The 6824-nt window shown below is 34.0% G+C and overlaps 1 long non-coding RNA gene across 1 annotated transcript; it reads left to right on the forward strand.

Annotated features, from left to right (window-relative positions):
* The first annotated feature begins 1950 nt into the window (after positions 1-1950).
* LOC140175313 (uncharacterized) lies at positions 1951-6136 on the forward strand. The gene is made up of 2 exons (XR_011865657.1): positions 1951-2155; positions 3590-6136. It is a non-coding gene; the product is annotated as an uncharacterized lncRNA (long non-coding RNA).
* The last annotated feature ends 688 nt before the right edge of the window (positions 6137-6824 follow it).

Consider the following 6824-nt stretch of genomic DNA (forward strand, 5'->3'; position numbering starts at 1 on the left):
TTAATAATTTCATTAAAGGTTATATATTTTAACTATTTCATTTAGTATTAGTAGCTTGTTCATAGTGTATTTTAGTACAAAAATATCAAATAAAATTATTAATTTAGTTTAAAGAGATAAAAAATTAAATTTGTTATTACTCAAAAATATTTTACTATATATCAAGTAATGTGTTCATTAGTTTTCACTTTATTGTGAAAAATTATCTAGATCATAATACTAATAATAGTATATCATAGGGTTATTATTATTAATGTATTAACTGAATTTTAATGTTTATTATTTATGTATTTAAAAATTATATTTGAGAATGATTTATTTAGTTTCATAATAAATAATATTTTTAAATTTGAATAATTTATTAATTAGTTTGTACTTATTATACCATATATTTAATAATTTATTAGAAAAAAATATTAATATAATAAATAAAAAAATAATCTAAAAAATATTGTTTAAAAAATTATAAAGACAAATAAACCCCTAACCAATTTAAATTTAGAGACAATTAGACCCCTGTTCATTTCTGAACCGGACACGTCAGCGTTCAGAGTTGACGGAAAAATACCCACAGAAATCGCGTTGTATAACGGAATCAGGAGACAGGGACCGAAGTGGATCGATTTTATTTTGAGGAGTCGCGTTGTCATTCTTAAAAATGGACAGGGCCGAATTGGTACTTCACTCTTGTTTTTGTTTTCCTGTATATTATTTCAGGTATATTAGAATGCGTTGCAGCTTAAAATGAATTACTTGCTGGAAGAGAATGCAAGACTCAAAAGCTAGCAACATCAGACATGTATTTATATACATACATACATACATTATATTACTCATTTAGACCAGATTTTCATTCTTCGCATTTTAATTACAAGTGATTTTGTTAGGTTATGTTTGCTTTTATGGTGATACTAAGATCTCTTTTGGTGGCTACATGATCTAGTAAATGTTTAGTAAAAGCTTATAGTAGCAATTGTAATTTGTAATTATTATGCATCTTGTGCTTATTTTGATTACATAAGTCTTTACTCTTTTTTTTTTAAACCGTGTTCTTTAAAAAAATTAAGTCTTTACTTTTTTTAAAACAGTTTTTATGTATATTTATATATGTACTAAAATGAGATCCACGCAATGCATAGAGGTAGATTATTTATACTATATTCGTGACTGTCTTCCCCCTCAGAGTTCTAATGACTTTTGGACATGGTGGACTGCATCAACAGAGATACTTAACCCGTTGAAGAATGCTGACCGTAATCCTCAATTGCTTGCCATCATTTGCTGGAATTGTTGGAAAGCTCGCAACCAGTTGATTTTTGAAGGTTCTACTTCTATGCCGTCTGCCATTCTAGCAAGCTCTATCAAGTTGCTCCGTGAAATCCAAAGAACTCTCAGTTTAAGTCGTCATCTCCATGAGACAAGCTCTTAGATGCATTCAATTTGATTTATCATTATTTCTTCTTTAAGATTTTTCTTCGTTTTTCGACCACGCACCGTTGGATGAATACCTTCAGTGTAGTATTTTTGGGAAATCCCCACCTTTTATTATGCTGTCCTACTTTTGGACATCTTTGTATTTCATTTTTTAATAATTAATGAAATATAACCTATTATCTTTGGAAAAAAAAAAAGATTATTTATACTATATAATATATTTTAATAAATGTTATATAAAAAATATTTTAGATAACATATTGTTGAGTTAAGAAATTAACTAAATTAATTAATGATGACAAACATTATTTTTGGGCAAAATAAATAATTAGTGTTGATTAATTATATTTGCATATTACTAATTATTTATTATGTGTTGCAGGCCAAAACTTAGCAGCCCAAAATTGAAATGAAGATAACATAGCAAAGCTAGTGGGTCAATGAATAAACAAAGCCCATAAGGAAACAAGGCTGAAAAAATCAAAACGGGCAATAAGAAGTGATCCGATCCAAGCCTGATTCGATTTCACCAAATCCCTCCAACTTGCTCCCAAAAGCAACGTTCTTTTCATCTCTGTCCCATTCAAATCACTAAACTTAGAAAAAGTAAGAAAGAGAGCTTAGTCCCTAGGCTAGTCATGAAAGAAGAAGGAAAGAGAAGGTTAAGCAAAGAAGGGTGAGGTCTAATCAACCATATCAAGAAAAGATCAGAAAGCTCAAGGTAATCCATTTCCTCTTACATGCAACATACTTTCTTCTCTTCATCTTCAACCCTCTGTATCTCCGTTTTGAGCGACCCACCCAGATAAATTTGCTGCTTCAGTGAGAGCTTCCCTCCATTTCTGAACCTTCTTCATGCTATTATTCTGTAACTTCTTTAATGCTTCACTGTAACTTCCAAGCTGCTTCCGCACATGTGATCGATCTATTTTATAGAACACAGGAACAGCAACCAGTCCATTTTCTTTACAGCACTCCATTATTTTCACAAGCTCTTCCAAGCACCACTTTGAAGAAGCATAGTTCTCCGAGAACACAACCACCGATACGAATGACTCTTCAATTGCTTGGTGGATTGAAGCAGAGATCTCATTTCCCTTCTGAACAGTAAAATCCACGAAGGTCTTTACCTGCTTTCGCGACAGAGCTTTACAAAGATGGGAAGTGAAACCGTTGCGTGTGTCTTCGCCTCTGAAGTCTTCGCTCTGTTTTAACATCAACTGGCGGAGGCGGAAGAACAACAACTAAACTGTCGCCGTTGACTTTGGAGTTTTGTTTGACTGTCTTCTTGGTTTTTAGGGTTTCGGTGGAAGCGGGATTGCGATCCAAATCGAAATGGTTGCCAGGGAAGACGAAGAGCCTCATGCGAGCGGTTTTAGGGGAATCTCTGTAGAGATTATCGTACTCGAGCATCATGTTGTTCAGGTCGTTGTCACCGGTGACGGAGATGAGGGCGTCGAGTTCATCGTTGGGGAGTAGGTACTTGAAGCAGATGTTGCCGGCGGCGTCAAAGAGGGCGGAGAGTTCGGCGAGCATGGCGGTGAAGTCGATTCCACGGTTAACGTAGAGGATCTTGTTGTAGCCACCAACGTAGGAGATCTTGGTGTCGTTAGGGAAGCGTTTGATCTCGCCGCCGTAGCTGCACAGAAACTTCGCGTCGTAGTTCTCCATGTTGTGATTTTTTGTCTTTCTGCGTTTCCACTGTGCAATCTAGAATGCGCGTGTTGTGTGTTTGGTAAAGGAAATCTTTCAATTATTAAATAACCCCCTTTTTCCTATCAGCAATGAAGTTACCTGGAAGCTTCTCATATTGATTCGTGTTCTTTCTCTTTAATTTCTTTTTTAATTGATTTTCCTTGCGTGCTTACCTTTTATGAGTCATTCATTTCACTAGTTTTGTCAGCTTTTCTTTCAATAATTGCTGCAATAGAAAAAATGAATGAGGAGATACGGGATTTGCGTTTGAATCTATTGTGAAGGTAAAGTAACTTAGCGGGTATTTTTATTCTTTAGATCAAATTTTCATTATTCGCGTTTTAATTACAAGTGATTTTGATTGTACAAGCTTAATGCTGATACTACTATCTCTTTTGTAAATGACTTTTTAAAAAGTGTTTTTTTAAATTGATGTTGCAATTGTCTGTGATTGTTGCAGCTATGCGAAGCACCGGCCAATTAACACAAGAAGAAGAGTACCTGTACAGGTTAGGTGTCAATCTTACATGGATCTCAAGTTCTAATAGCACAAGTGAGGTATAAAGAATTATATTTTTGAATCAATTTGGTGTCTATGGATTGCAACAAGTAGCAAGATATTTAGAGACAAAATGGTACCTTTAGACGGGATAAAGCAAGATAATATGGGTTAATGCTCAAATTCGTTCCTCAAAGATCACGCGATATTCATTTTCGTCCCTGAATGATTTTCTTAATCAAATTAGTCTCTGAAAGATAAACTGTTAGTCAAATTAGTCATTCCGTCAATTGAATGATGATGTGTCATGTTAAGTACCATGTGGCATGATGACGTGACACGCCACGTGGCAGAACAGTGACACGTGGCACGTCACGTGACAGGTCAGTGACACGTGGCATAGTGGCATGTCACGTGTTACTTGACATAAAAAAGTTTTCTATTAGTCAAAATAGTCCTTGAAAGTTCAGACGTAAGTCATTTTCATCCCTTAAATTTTAAAAATTAGTCAAACTAGTCCTTATATATTTTTTTTTCTTCATAAAATTATCTCTCTCCTTTAATTATTCTCAAAATTGAGAGATGGGGCACAATATTGCTTTATCCTTTTAACAAATGAAACCCATTCCTTTGATCATGTTACTGCATGCTCCAACGGATATCACTTTTACTCTTTGGTGGAATCCAAATTTTATTAATTGGAGTTATTGCAGACCTTGGAACAATGAGAGAGAAAGTGTGATTGACATGATGTTGATCATCAATGCTACACGCTACTCAACCAAAGGAAAGTAAAAGCAAATCATTTTAATTAATTTATTCAAACACATTTAATTGCTTTTCTTTCTTACTCTCACTTCTCTCTCTACTTGCTTCTCTTTCGGTCATTTCACTCAGCAACCATGGAAGTTACAGCAAGCTACCATAGAAAAGAAGAAGCACGCCTAAAGACCATCACTGTGATGGCACGAAAAAGAAAACATAAAAAATGTGGTAGCTGAGATTCTTATCACTTATGGTAAGATATGGTGATGAGATCTTGGCTTCTCCATACCAAAAATGGTTGAAGAAGATTCGGCCAGCAAGGTGAAGATCCTTGGAGGGATGACTTGTCTCTGATTCTGCTCAACCACCACAGGAAGTAGCTAGGGTGGCTACGTGATGGAAGAGACGAAAATTGGAGCAGATGAAGCTATCATCATCATGAAGCATCAAGGGCCAGAAATTCATCTTGGAGAGCAAGTCAAGGATGGAGCGCTCGGATTGATGAAGATTGATGACCAAGGAACGACTAGAGGTAATTGCATGTTGGGTTTTGCATGGGTTATCCTAAGCTAACAGTTTTTCTTCTCCTTCAATGTATTCTGTGAGAATCCCCTTGTATGTTGCGTTAGCACTTTATAGTCTGTAATCAAAGAAGATTATAGTGAAATTCCATCATTGTTGTGATGGAGACTGGATGTAGGCTGCACTGCACTTAGCAGCTGAACCAGGATATATCTGGGTGTAATATTCTCTCTCTTCTACTTCATTTCTGTTTCTACTGCACAGGAGATAAAACTGAAAAATATCTCGTGCTAAGTGACGAGACAAAAATAAAAGTCTCGTGGTTAGGGACGAGACAAAAATCAAATAGTCTCCAGAAGTTGTTTCAAAGACCAGCAAGTGTTCAGAGGACGAAAAAGGGGCTAAGATTCAACCCCCCTTCTCTTAGCCACTGAAAACCATCATATTCTAAAACATTTTTCTTACATTACTACTTTTTGCTGGAATATATATATATTCCAGCAAAAAGTAGTAATGTAAGAAAAATGTTTTAGAATAGAAAAGAATAAGAGAGATTTTGAGAAGAATTAAAGGAGAGATAATTTTATGAAGAAAAAAAATTATAAAAGGACTAGTTTGACTAATTTTTAAAATTTAAGGGATGAAAATGACTTACGTCTGAACTTTCAAGGACTATTTTGACTAATAGAAAACTTTTTTATGTCAAGTAACACGTGACATGCCACGTATCACTGACATGTCACGTGGTGTGCCACGTGTCACTGTTCTGCCACGTGGCGTGTCACGTCATCATGCCACATGGTACTTAACGTGACACGTCATCATTCAATTGACGGAAGGACTAATTTGACTAATAGTTTATCTTTCAGGGACTAATTTGATTAAGAAAATCATTCAGGAACGAAAATGAATATCGCGTGATCTTTGAGGGACGAATTTGAGCATTAACCCAAGATAATATCGTAATGTGATTTTATGGCAGCAACAACGGGTGAAATATGGTAAAGATAGAGAGAGGAAGAGAATCGGTGATGAGAGAGAGGGAACAAATATGATCTAAGAAAAATTTTATTGAATGGATTGTTGTGAAAGGAGCTACCAGACCAAAAGAGATGGATTGTAGGAAATGAGTGTTTTAGTTATCTTATCCTTATTTAATACTAATTAGTTGTTCTTGTTGCTACCTTTTTTTAGAATAAAGTTGCTTTGAATTTTGCTGTATGTTCGGTTTGTTAGCTATTAGTCGATGTTTGTAACTACTGCTCCTCACTCCCAGAGTAGTATATTATCCCTAACTGTTTGTTCTATATTAAGAAAAAGAATTAATAGGGTTCTTTCTTCAAGTCTTCATTTTTTTGTTATTGTTTTTGGAGCGAAGTACCAACCCGGCCCTATCCATTTGACAACGCGGCCCTTTAAAATAAAATCTATTCAACTTTGGTTCTTGTCTTCTGATTCCGTCACACAATGCGGTCCTTGTGGGTATTTTTCCGTCAACTCTGAACGAAAAATGCTGATGTGTCAGGTTTAGAAATTGATAGAGGTCTAATTGTCTCTAAATTTAAATTGGTTAGGGGTTTATTTGTCTTTATAATTTTTTAAACAATATTTTTTTAGATTATTTTTTATTTATTATATTAATATTTTTTTCTAATAAATTATTAAATATATGGTATAATAAGTACAAACTAATTAATAAATTATTCAAATTTAAAAATATTATTTATTATAAAACTAAATAAATCATTCTCAAATATAATTTTTAAATACATAAATTATACACATTAAAATTCAGTTAATACATTTAATAATAACCCTATGATATACTATTATTAGTATTATGATCTAGATAATTTTTCACAATAAAGTAAAAACTAATGAACACATTACTTGATATATAGTAAACTAT

Source organism: Arachis hypogaea, chromosome 9, assembly GCF_003086295.3.
Source record: "Arachis hypogaea cultivar Tifrunner chromosome 9, arahy.Tifrunner.gnm2.J5K5, whole genome shotgun sequence".
Taxonomy (NCBI): Eukaryota; Viridiplantae; Streptophyta; class Magnoliopsida; order Fabales; family Fabaceae; genus Arachis; species Arachis hypogaea.